This window comes from Aotus nancymaae, unplaced genomic scaffold (genome assembly GCF_030222135.1).
Source record: "Aotus nancymaae isolate 86718 unplaced genomic scaffold, 86718_ANA_hifiasm-v0.15.2.pri h1tg000012l, whole genome shotgun sequence".
NCBI lineage: Eukaryota > Metazoa > Chordata > Mammalia > Primates > Aotidae > Aotus > Aotus nancymaae.
The window spans coordinates 27,660,805-27,674,169 of NW_026988423.1; the positions used below are offsets into that span (position 1 = coordinate 27,660,805).

At 44.5% G+C, this 13,365-nt stretch overlaps 1 protein-coding gene and 1 pseudogene across 1 annotated transcript in view; both read right to left on the reverse strand.

The window, feature by feature from the left end:
* CLMP (CXADR like membrane protein) overlaps positions 1-13,365 on the reverse strand; it is a 130,770-nt gene that overhangs the window by 58,165 nt on the left and 59,240 nt on the right. The window lies entirely within an intron of this gene.
* On the reverse strand, positions 8,250-9,269 carry LOC105729672 (FUN14 domain-containing protein 1-like; annotated as a pseudogene).

A 13,365-nucleotide genomic window follows, 5' to 3' on the forward strand; every position in this document is an offset into this window, starting at 1 on the left:
AAAGCAGTATCATTTCAGCAGATTAAGAATGAAGAAAAAGACTTTAACAAATTCAATACACATTCATGACTAAAAAAAGCAATAAACAAAAAACAACTCGGCCAACTAGGAAGAAAGGGGACTTCTTTGAAAAAGCAAAAACAAAGTATGACTACAAGGCTGACGTGGTGGCTCAGGCCTGTAATCCCAGCACTTTGGGAGGCTGAGGTGGGAGGATCGCTTGAGCCCAAGAGTTCGAGACCAGCCTGAGCAACATCGCAAGATCTTGCCTCTATCAAAAATAAAAAAGTAGCTGGATGTGGTGGCACATGCCTGTAGTCTCAGCTACTTGGGAGGCTGATGTGAGATTTTCCCTTGAGCCCAGGAAGTAGAGGCTGCAGCAAGCTATGATCATGTCACTGCATTCTTTTTTATTTATTTATTTATTTGTTTATTTTTTTTTTTAAGATGGGGTTTCACCATGTTGGTCAGGCTGGTCTTGAACTCCTGACCTTAGGTGATCCGCCCGCCTTGGCCTCCAAAGTGCTTGGATTACAGGCGTGAGCCACCACGCCCGGCCCATGTCACTGAATTCTAGCAACAGAGTGAGACAACAGAATGAGACCCTGTCTCAAAAAAAAAAAAGAAAAAGAAAAAGACTACAAGTTGGCTGGGTACGATGGTTCACGCCTGTATTCCCAGTACTTTGGGAGGCTGAGGCGGGTGGATCACGAGGTCAGGAGATTGAGACCATCCTGGCTAACATGGTGAAACTCCGTCTCTACTAAAAATACCAAAAAAAAAAAAAAAAAAAAAAAAATTAGCCAGGTGTGGTGGTGGGTGCCTGTGGTTCCAGCTACTCGGGAGGCTGAGGCAGAAGATTTGCTTGAACCCGGGAGGCAGAGGTTGCAGTGAGCTGAGATTGCGCCACTGCACGCCAGCCTGGGTGACAGACTCCATCTCGAAAAACAAAAACAAAAACAAACAAACAAAAAGCTTCAAGTTAAAAAGTGAAAAATAATTAAAAGTTTAATCATCAATATATATCAAACAACTAATATGACCTTTTATTCAAATTCAATAGTACAATGTATAGCGGTGGGAAGAATCTTATGAAACTTTTATATTAGTAGCTACCGATATTGAGCACTTGCTAAGAGCTCTATGAACATTATCTTATTTAATCCTTATACAATCCCACAGAATAGGTACGATTTTTATTCCCATTTTACAGATGATGAAACTGAAGCTTAGGGAAGTCATATAAATTTCCTGCAGAAATACACCCAATAATTAGCACAGCCAGTATTGGAATTGAAGATCCGTCTGCTTTAAAATTTGTGCTTCTAAATATTGTTCAGGGCTGGGAGCAGCGGCTCACGCAATCATCCTTCAAAAAAATCAAATCAAGTAACAGATATAAAGAATAATGCAGCTGGGCACGGTGGCTCACGCCTGTAATCCCAGCACTTTGGGAGGCCGAGGTGGGCGTTATCACCTGAGGTCAGGAGTTTGAGATCAGCCTGGCCAACATGGTGAAACTCCATCTCTACTAAAAATACAAAAAATTAGTGGGACGTGGTAGCGGGTACCTGTAATCCCAGCTACTCGGGAGACTGAGGCAGGAAAACGCTTGAATCCGGGAGGCAGAGGTTGCAGTGAGCTAAGATCGAGCCATTGCACTCCAGCCTGGGTGACAAGAGTGAAACTCCATCTCAAAAAAAAAAAAATTGTCCAGTACCACTTCTCATTTGATTACCTTATACATTAGGCAGCTAAGTGACAAGCCACACTGATGCAAGTTAATGGCAAAGTTGGGACTAGAACCCAGGTCTTCTGACTTTTCACACCCTATTGTTTTCAGAAATGGTGTTACTTTCACATCTAATATACCCCTTCCTTTTTATGACAACACACATTTTTTTTCCTCCTTGGAGGCGCCAGACCTGGAATACTAGAGAAATAAATATAACTTACAGAGCCAGGGATCAAATTTTGTCTCCTACTCTGTTTAGCATTCAAAACCACTAAGCCACAGAGAAGACTGCCCACACTCAGAAAGGAGCATGTTAAAGCAGGATTGAGTGGAATTCTCTCTTCATAGAATGCAGATGGTGAGAAAAACTTTCAAGGGAAAAGGAGGTAAAGAAAATTAGTGTTGGGGCTGGAGAACACTGTATGGTATTCATCTGTCAGAAATTTGAAACTCTGGGAATTGTACAGGGGAGTCCAAGGGATGTAACTGCCCTGGGAGGCCTCAAAGTCGCCCTTTTGTGGATGAAGATCACTTCCCATCATTGTCACTCACAGCCAACGTGGCTTGATAGAGTTCCCTGGGAGGTGCTGGGAAGTGGCCCCAGGGCCATCAACACATAGGAGCTTTACCCTGCTTTCTGGGCAGGGTTTGGCAAAGTTAAAAAGAAAGAAAAATTATTTATCGTCCATCCAGTGCAAATTAAGAAAAATGGTATGATCTGGATTTTAAGCAAGTCAGGAGGGAGTAGAAAAATTTTATCACCTTTTCCTTTGACACAAGCTGATGGCCCCTAAGTGATGTCCTTGCCCAGATGGACAGAAGCCCACTTTCCCTGGCAGGCACCCTTTGGGAGTTGCATCATTCCTGCTTCCTGCACATGCCAGGGAATGGACAGCAGGCATTCTGGGAGGGTAAGGGTTGAGCTGTGGAAAAGGATTGGGGAAAAAAATGTAGTTCAGGAGTCAGAAAATAGTTCACAAATCTAAAACTCCATTCAGAGTTGCTTCTAAACACCATCATAGCACACATGTATATAATATTCACACGCAGCATGAAAAGTGTGGTAAGTTCTTTGTTTTCCTTCCCCAAATGGAATTCTTTTTTTTGATACGGAGTCTCACTCTGTTGCCCAGACTGGAGTGCGGTGGCACGATCTTGGCTTACTGCTACCTCCGCCTCCCGGGTTCAAACTATTCTCCTGCCTTAGCCTCCTAAGTGGCTAAGATTACAGGCATGCACCACCATGCCTGGCTAATTTTTGTATTTTTAGTAGAGATAGGGTCTCACTGTGTTGGCCAGACTGGTCTTGAACTCCTGACCTCAAGTGATCCACCCACCTTGGCCTCCCATAGTGCTGGGATTACAGGAGTGAGCCACCATGCCTGGCTGGATTTCAAAAATAATAACTGTCATTCCAAAATCGTACTTAGGTGATAATTTTTCTTTCTCCTCAAATCGTTTGACTGTCTAGTGTTAGATCTTTTTCTCATCCCTCAAATATAAAGAGCCTAGAAATTTCTCTTGGTCCATCAGTTCCATTGAGAAATATTTACTGGTAGCCACAAAGATTAGAAAAAAATATATAGAAAAAAATATAGAAAGGATATTTGGAAACAAATATTTTGACTGTTGGAGGGAATTTCTAACTCTTCTTATTTAATTTTATATATTTAAGATTAGAAGCAAAAACAAAACAAACAAACAAACAAAAAAACAAAAGATTAGAAGCAAAACAAAACAAACAAATGAACAGTAATCAAAAATAAGGAAGTCCAAACCCAACCTTTTCCAAACTCTTAAATACTAGATTTCAAAACACAGTGTGGAGGATGGTTACTTGAGTGGGTTTGGGTCACATTGGAGTCCAGACTCTACCCTTAACTTAATTTCTTTCTTTCTTTCTATTTCTTTTTCTTTCCTTTCTTCTTTCTTTCTTTTTTTTCTTTCTTTCTTCTTTCTTCTTTCTCTTTCTTTTTTTCTTTTTGAAATGGAGTTTTGCTCTTGTTGCCCAGGCTGGAATGCAATGGTGCGATCTTGGCTCACTGCAACCTCCAACTCCTGGGTTCGAGTGATTCTCCTGCCTCAGCCTCTCAAGTAGCTGGGGTTACAGGCACCCACCACCACACCCAACTAATTTTTGTGTTTTTAGTAGGGACGGGGTTTCACCATGTTGGTCAGGCTGGGTTCGAACTCTTGACCTCAGGTGATTCACCCTCCTTGGCCTCCCAAAGTTCTGGGATTATAGGTGTGAGCCACTGCTCCCAGTCAAAATCCTTAATTTTTCTGAACCTACTTTTCTCATCTATAAAATGAGCATTATAATAGTACCTTTTCACATGGCTGTCATAAGGATTAAATACAATCTTGTTTAAAGCATGTTGTACAAAATCTATCTTAGCTTTTATAGTAAGGAGTACAAAAGGGAAAGGAAAGTAATAATCTTTGCAGGGGGAAGGGGGCATAAAGAGCAGAACTGAACCAAATGCTGAGGCAGAACCTCTTCTCCACAAATAGCTTTTTTTTTTTTTTAAGCAAATTGCAGAAAGATATGATTCCTATCTTCCTGCAGGCTGATTTAGTTGCATGCCAGGGCACACGGCTGGTGAGTGGGCAGCTGCCCTATTAAGGACTCAGCAAAGGAATGATTACTTTGGGGAATGGTCAAGTATGGAAAGCTATTCAGAAGATCCACGTGGAGAGGGCTATTTCCTAGACCATAGTATCGCCAGTGTTTTCTATTTCTCTGTGCTCTGAGGTTATGACTTTTCCCTTTATTTTCTCTTATTTTTGTCTCTCTCATTTTATTTTATTTTACTTTATTTTTGAGACAGAATCTTGCTCTGTCCCCCAGGTTGGAGTGCAGTGGTGCAGTCTTGGCCCACTGCAACCTCTGCCTCCCAGGTTTAAGCAGTTCTCCTGCCTCAGCCTCCCGAGTAGCTGGGATTACAGGTGCCTGCCACCAAGCCCAGCTTATTTTTGTATTTTTGGTAGAGACGAAGTTTCACCATGTTGGCCGGGCTGGTCTCGAACTCCTGACCTCAAGTGATCCACCCACCTCAGCCTTCCAAAGTGTTGGGATTACAGGTGTAGCCACTGCACCTGGCCCTGTTTTTTAATTTTCATTTTGTTTTATATATTTTTTGAGACAGGGTCTCACTCTGTGCCCAGGCTGGAGGGCAATGGTGCCATCTCGGCTCACTGCAACCTCTACCTCCCGGGCTCAAGCGATTCTCCCACCTCAGCGTGGCAAGTAGGCGTGCACCACCATGCCCAACTAATTTTTCTATTTTTTGGTAGAGGCAGGGTTTCACCATGTTGGCCAGGGTGGTCTCAAACCACTGACCTCAAGTGATCCCTCTGCCTTGCCCTCCCAAAGGCTGGGATTACAGGGGTGTGCCACTATGCCTGGACTCTGAGATTATAACTGCCTGCCAAAGAATTCTAGAGTTGTTGGGATGACCTGGAGATCTGTTCAGGGAAAGACGGGAAGTTTATAATGATGTCGGTGTAGAATCCGCAGGCTTTAATGACTGGAAACGAGGCTGGAAAAGGTTAATGGAGCAAAATCACAGACTCCTTGACCTGGCTGTAGTCAGGCTCCTCTGGGTCCTCCTTTTGACTAGGCTCAACCTGGGGCTCTGTCTAGGCCCACTTACTCCAGTTTTATCAAGAATCCCACTGAATGAGTTGAGTGAAATCCCTCTCTCTCGTCTGACCACCGTCAACATCTTCTTACCCTGGCTTCCTTTCAGCAGAAGCCTTGTTAAGTCAGTTTAGTGAAGAGTTACCCTACTTCCTAGTGATTTTCCATCCACTGATTCCCTTGCCTTATTCCTTGGCTATAAATCTCCACTTTTCCTTATTATTCCTGAATTTGAGCCCCATGTCTCTCCATATACAAACTCCATCGATTGTAGTAGCCACTACCATGATGGGGTTCAGAACATCCTACCCCAAAATATGCCACCTTGGCATATTGAGTATTTTAAGCTGAAGAAATTTGAGAAAGAGCAAGTGCAGGAAGGACTGTCTGACCTTCCCCCACAAGAAGGTCCTAAGCCCCTGATGTGAGAGGCACCCTCCCTATGCCTGGAGGAAGGAGCGTCCTTGTCTCTGAAGACAGGAACACCGAGAGGAATCTGAGTGGGCAGGCCTTGCTGCTTCCCCCAGCTTATTACCCTTAGATCATACCCTTTTCCCACGATTTTTCACTCTTCATCAAACCTAGTAAAAACACGTCTAACCATTTTTATGGGGCTTCATTTCCACATGAAGGCTCTCATGTCACATAAAACTTATATTAAATAAATTTGTAAGCGGTGGCTCATGCCTATAATCCCAGCACTTTGGGAGGCCAAGGTTGGTGGATCACTTGAGGCCAGGAGTTCGAGACCAGCCTGGCCAACATGGTGAAACCCATCTCTACTAAAAATACAAAAATTGGCCAGGCATGGTGGCACAAACCTGTAATCCCAGTTACCTGGGAGGCTGAGGCATGAGAATTGCTGGAACCTGAGAGGGGGAGGTTGCAATAAGCTGTGATCATGCCACTGCACTCCAGCCTGGGTGACAGAGTAAGACTCTGTCTCAAAAAAAAAAATTTTGTGCTTTTCTCTTATTAATCTGCCTTTTGTTACAGAGCCCCAGCAAAGGACCAAGAAGGGTAGAAGGAAAACATTTTTTCTCTCTTATACTCCCCTTGAATAGTGTATTTCTTACCATCTTTAGCAAGTATTATTGTTAATTTTTTCTTTCACAGTAGCATACTAAGGAGATTAGAATTTGTCCTCAGTGCTTAGGCAAAGAGGAGCCATTGAGGTTTTTATGCAAGGGCATTTTATGCTGAAATTTGCACTGTAGGCCAGGCGCAGTGGCTCATACCTGTAATCCCAACACCTTGGGAGGCTGAGGCGGGAAGGGGGGGTCACTTGAGGTCAGGAGTTCGAGACCAGCCTGACCAACATGGTGAAACCTCATTTCTACTAAAAATTCAAAAAAGTAGCCCAACATGGTGGTGCAGGTCTGTAGTCTCAGCTACTCGGGAGGCTGAGGCACAAGAATCGCTTGAACCTGGGAGGCGGAGGTTGCAGTGAGCTGAGACTGTGCACTCCAGCCTGGGCAACAGAGTGAGACTCTGTCTCAAAAAAACAGAAAAAGAAAAATTGCATTCTAGCATGTGAGCTGGTCAGTGTGCCAGCCACTGTCACTGTCAGGAGAGCACTTGGCTTCATGGATCCCAGCTGTCATAAATCCAAGAGCAGCAATAAATAAATTAACTGGTTTTGATCCTGTGAATTTTTTTCCTTATTCACCTCAAGAACAGCAAAATACCTAAGAAAATTGTCACATATCTTTGCAGTGTTTGTGCTGTTCTCAAAAGTCAAAAAAAAAAAGGTGGGGGGAGGGGACCCTGATTTATAGAGCCTATATACCGTATGTATATGTATATATTATCAAAGCTAAGGACTGATAATGTCCCAAGAGGGAGCAGTGAAAAACGAAGTTCTGAATGAGGTGTCTTTCACAGATATTCCAGGAGTCCAGGCTAGGAACTGGGTTGATTAAGGTAAGATGATTGCCTGTAGGTTTGCATTTCCAATGTAATACTTCGTTTTTTTTTTTGTCCACAATGAAGAACATTTTATTTTATTTTATTTTATTATTATTATTATTATTTTGAGATGGAGTTTCGCTCTTGTTACCCAGGCTGGAGTGCAATGGCGTGATCTCGGCTCACTGCAACCTCCACCTCCTGGGTTCAGGCAATTCTCCTGCCTCAGCCTCCTGAGTAGCTGGGATTATAGGCACGTGCCACCATGCCCAGCTAATTTTTTGTATTTTAGTAGAGACGGGGTTTCACCATGTTGACCAGGATGGTCTCGATCTCTTGACCTTGTGATCCACCCGTCTTGGCCTCCCAAAGTGTTGGGATTACAGGCGTGAGCCACCGCGCTCGGCCCTATTATTATCATTTTTTGAGACAGTCTTGCTCTGTTGCCAGGTGCCAGGCTGGAGTGCAGTGGTGCGACCTCGGCTCACTGCAACCTCTGCCTCCTGGGTTCAAGCAATTCTCCTGCCTCAGCCTCCCGAGTAGCTGGGACTACAGGCGCGTGCCACCACGCCCAGCTAATTTTTATATTTTTAGTAGAGACGGGGTTTCACCATGTTGGCCAGGATGGTCTTGATCTCTTGACCTCGTGATCCGCCCGCCTTGGCCTCCCAAAGTGCTGGGATTATAGACCTGAGCCATGGCGCCCAGCTGAAGAACGTTTTATTTAAATAGAAAGAGAATAATATTTCACTAGGCAATAAATCCAACATATTTCTTTTCTCTCCATAGCTACATCCAATGGTGATATTTTATAGGCTAATTTCTTTTTTTTCTTGTTGTTGAGACAGAGTCTCGCTCTATGTCGCCCAGGCTGGAGTGCAGTGGCGCGATCTTGGCTCACTGTAACCTCTGCCTCCTGGGTTCAAGCGATTCTCCTGCCTCAGCATCCTGAGTAGCTGGGACTACAGGTGCGTGCCACCATGCTCGGCTAATTTTCTGTGTTTTTACTAGAGACAGGGTTTGATTGTGTTAGCCAGGATGGTCTCGATCTCCTGACCTCGTGATCCACCCACCTTGGCCTACCAAAGTGCTGGGATTACAGGCGTGAGCCACCATGCCCGGCCTTTATAGGCTAATTTCTAAACATATGCAAATTTTTACAAAGTGATGAAAGCCATGTTTTGCTCAGGAATGCTATTGTTCACAAACCATATAGGTTGTTTTATAGCAGATACTAGTTTGCCAAGCTTCAGATGGCAAAAAGCTAAGTTGTGAATTCAGTATTTTCCAGCTAGTTTCTCCTTGCCCTAGAGACTCTGGCAGCATGTACTCTTGAGAGACCTCTTATTGCTCCCACTTCTTTTCTCATAGTTTAATCCACTGTGGGAGAACATTCATGTCCTTAAGGTGCAAGTCCGAGCAAAAAGCCTCCCACAAATCCACTGGATATCACAATGTTCTGCTTGATAAATTCTGTTGCTTCTTCAATTAAACTGTTGAATTCAGGTGCTGTTTTGTTTGCCCGTTTCTTAATCTGTCTTTTTGCTTTGTTCGCATCTTTTTCAACTCTCTTCCAGTCGATCTGCACATAGCCACTATGACTAGCAATCTGAAGGAGAAGAAGCCACCACCTACTGCCGTTGCTGCGTTTTCCAACTTTTTGGAACAAAAATCCTGCACACCGGCCAGTAACACCATCCATTCAATCTGGGTAGCTATCGAGCATTTTTCTACCATAGGTCTCAAACTGTGGCCAAACACTAGATTCCACCACTGGTGTCTTCCTGCATACTCAGTTAAATCCAGTGCTTCATAAGCGTCATCACTTTCATATTCTTGAGGAGGGGGTTTCTGGGTTGCCCTAATACTGCCGGCAGCCAGTTCTAGGGTGGTCTCCCTCACCCTGCCCTTCTCTCCCTGGCACTTTAAGGGCTGCTGTAGGATAGGATGGAAGTCTGTGGTCTCTCCAGTGTAATATTTCATGGCTGGAACCGGGTTATTACTTTTAAGTAATACTTTTTATTTTAATTTTTAAATTAATTAATTATTTTTTTTTTGAGATGGAGTCTTACTCTGTCGCCCAGGCTGGAGTGCAGTGGCATGATCTCGGCTCATTGCAATCTCCGCCTCCCAGGTTCAAGCGATCTCCTGCTTCAGCCTCCTGAGTAGCTGAGATTACAGGCACACACCACCCTGCCTGGCTGATTTTTGTAGTTTTAGTAGAGATGAGATTTTACCATGTTGACCAGGTTGGTCTTTAACTCCTGAGCTCATGGGATCCGCCCGCCTCAGCCTTCCAAGACGCCCCTCTGCTTTTAACTTTCTGAAAGTATAACTTTAACTAGTAACTTACCATAAATGGAATCTTACTTATGGGGCTGGCTAATGGCATTTGGTTTTAGATGTGACAGGCTGCCAATATAGGCAAACAAGGTTTGTCCTCATTCCAAACTGGGTGTGTAAACCTCCCATGTCCAGTTTCCTGAGCCCCATATGTTTCCATTCAACCCTTCTCCTCTAGGACCCAAATTAACCTTCCACAATGGAAGGCTGACTTTTCCTTGCAGACCTTTCTTAAAGCTCAAAAGTAGTATCAAATTCAGAGGACTCCCACTTAGAAGGAGGAAGGGGGAGATGCAGAAGGAAAGAGGAGTAAGAGGCTAGTGGAGCCGGCAGGGTCCCAGAGGAGAGATGGCCATCTCCTAAGAATAAACAGTTTCACCAGAGGCCGAGCTTGGACCATCTGCTCGCTGTTTGCTTTGGAAGGCGCTGGCCAAGAGGTCTCAGGGTTAGGCTCTCCCCAGAGATGAGCGCTCCCCGGAGCAGGCTGCACGCTGCCTGCAGCCTGTCGCCTGGGGCTGCCCTGAGATTTCCGGAATTTTACAGAAAGGGGAAGGCTAAGCCTAAAACCTCTCTCGAAGGCGGCCACCTTGGCTGGGCCCAGCTCCTCCCAAACAAAGAACTCGGTTGGGCGCCCCGAAGCTGCTGGCTTCTGAGTGGCGGAAGGCGCCAGGCTCCGTGATTGAAACCACATGTGCTGGAGGTTTCAAGAGCGGCGACCCAGACACCAGGGGACTGGCTGCCGCTGCTTTTTACGTCTCCTTTGTCTTTGGGGTTTCCAAAGTCAGATCCTCTAAGAGCCCTAGATCACCAGTATCCCAGCAGAAAGAGTAGTAATTTTATTTTATTTTTTTAAATTTGATGAAAGAGCATTTCTCTCCTCCCTCCCCTAAACCATAAAATGACCAGAAATCCCCAGGGCCTGGGGCTGCCTCCTGCTTACTAAGCATGAGCAGGAGCTCTGTCCCAGGCTCCTCCAACTCTGCCCCTGATTCCCTCGGATGAGACCGCAAGGAGGGATGAAGTTTATTTGTGAGGGGTGAGGCAAATTCCTTAAACTAGTATAAGATACACATGGACTCTTCTTAAATTTAAAACTTTAAAAAGTTGCAGGACTAAGACATAAATGCATTCTCGTTATAAAACACATGAAACACTGCAAGGCCCTCCTTGACCTATTCCCATCATGCCTCCTCCCTTCCCCCAAATAATTCCTGTTACGAATTTTATGAAGATCCTTCTAGATCTTTCTCTAGTGCTTATGTGTATGTGTGTGTACATAGAGAAATATGAAAGTTTATTTTACATTTAGCAACGACAGGATTTATCGTATGTATTGTTTGCAATTTATTGCACTTTTCTGGAGGTTTTTAAAATCTTTTCCTGCTGGTTGCAGAGATCTACTTTCTGATGGCAGCTTATCCACTATTTTGAACTAGAGTCCAAACCTACTAACATCCTCCCAGTTCCCACCTCCTGCCCACCCCACCACCTTTTCGTATGGCATGGAGCTAAGAATAATTCTAACATTTAAAAGAATTTATTGATTTATTTATTTGAGATGAAGTCTCATTCTGTCACCCAGGCTGGAGTGCAATGGCACTATCTCGGCTCACTGCAACCTCCGCCTCCTGGGTTCAAGCAATTCTCCTGTCTCAGCCTCCTGAATAGCTGGATTACAGACATGCACCACCATGCCTGGCTAATTTGTTATATTTTTAGTAGAGACCGGGTTTCACCATATCGGCCAGCCTGGCCTCAAACTCCTGACCTCAGGTTATCCACCCGCCACAGCCTCCCGAAGTTCTGCAATTGCAGGCCTGAGCCATTGTGTCCAGTCTCTTCTAACATTTTTAAATGGTTGAAGAAAATTAAAAGAAAAGATACTGTTTTCTGACACATACATTGTATAAAATTTAAATTCTGTGTCTGTAAATAAATTCTACTGGAACACAGCTACACTGATTCATTTATGTATGGTGTATGGCGCTTTCACACTACAGCAGCAGCGTTGAGTTTTTGTGACTGACATCGTCTGGCTTACAAAGCCTAAAATATTTACTCTCTGGTCCTTTGCAGAAAAACTTTACAAACTTCTGAGCTACAGAATAGTTTTCAACTCAAAAGGGTTCCTATTGAGTTGAAAACTATTCTGTAGCTCAGAGGTTTGTACAAGAAATGTTCAAAAGTTTATTAGGCTGTTAGATGTTAAAAATAAAACAGAAGAAATAGGACTGGCCAGTGAGTTAGGGGCCTGGGTTCTGCAGCTGGTTCTGCTATTTAGAAACCTGTATGGCCTTGAGCAATCAATTCTGTCTCTTTAGGCTCAGTTTCCACAGCTGCAATACAAAGGAATTGGGTTGGATCTCTAAGCTTCGGTGGTAACATTTAAAGATTCTAAAATAGATGGTAGAGAAGTACATAATAGATGCTGTCTGTCCCATGGTGATAAAAGGGTATTGGACTGGCTGTCCTCCAATTTATGTGAATGTGAATAGGTGGGCCATTAAGATTCAGAATAGGCATTCACTCCATGGTCAGAATATTATGGTTTGTTGTGCAGACGTGTGAAGTACAGGAATAGCTGCTAGAATGAGAATGGAGAATACAAGGGCCAGTATGCCTCCTAGTTTGTTAGGGGTGGATTGTAAGATTGCGTAAGCAAACAGAAAGTACCACTCTGGCTTACTGTGGTGTAGGTGTTGAGGGGGTTGGCTCTGGGTCGCTCAGAAGGTCAGGTGAAAATAGTACTAGGATTATTAGGAGGAGGAGGAGAAAAATTAAGCCTAAAATATCTTTGATTGTATAGTAGGGATGGAAGATAAATTTTTCAGGGTCTGATGAAATCCCTGAAGGGTTATTAGATCCTGTTTCACGTAGGGATAAAAGGTAAACAGGAGGCCGGGCGCAGTGGCTTACGCGTATTATCCCAGCACTTTGGGAGGTCCAGGCGGGCGGATCACGAGGTCAGGAGATTGAGACCATCCTGGCTAACATGGGGAAACCCTGTCTTTTCTAAAAATACAAAGAAAAAAATTAGCCAGGTGTGGTGGCATGCGCCTGTAGTCCCAGCTACTTGGGAGGCTCAGGCAGGAGAATCGCTCGAACCCGGGAAGTGGAGGTTGCAATGAGCCGAGATCACACCATTGCACTCCAGCCTGGGCGACAGAGCGAGACCCCTGTCTCAAAGAAAAAAAAAATGGTGAACGGGAATAAAAGGTGAAATGCAGGCCGGGCGCAGTGGCTCAAGCCTGTAATCCCAGCACTTTGGGAGGCCAAGGCGGGTGGATCACGAGGTCAAGAGATCGAGACCATCCTGGTCAACATGGTGAAACCCCGTCTCTACTAATACAAAAAATTAGCTGGGCATGGTGGCGCGTGCCTGTAATCCCAGCTACTCAGGAGGCTGAGGCAGGAGAATTGCCTGAACCCAGGAGGCGGAGGTTGCAGTGAGCCGAGATCGCGCCATCGCACTCCAGCCTGGGTAACAAGAGTGAAACTCCATCTCAGAAAAAAAAAAAAAGGTGAAATGCAAAAGGGATTCTTACATTTGTTGCTGCTGGTGATCAGTAAGTCAAAAGATAAGTTATCGTTTGTTGGCGGAAGGAATCTTCCTCCAGATTACAGTGTGGGGTGGTGGTCTGGTGTTTCTATTGTTCTTCTACCTGCCTCTGTTTTATACCTCCCCTCTACCCCCCAACACTCACAGTGCCACACACAACCTTTGCCCAAAGCTTTC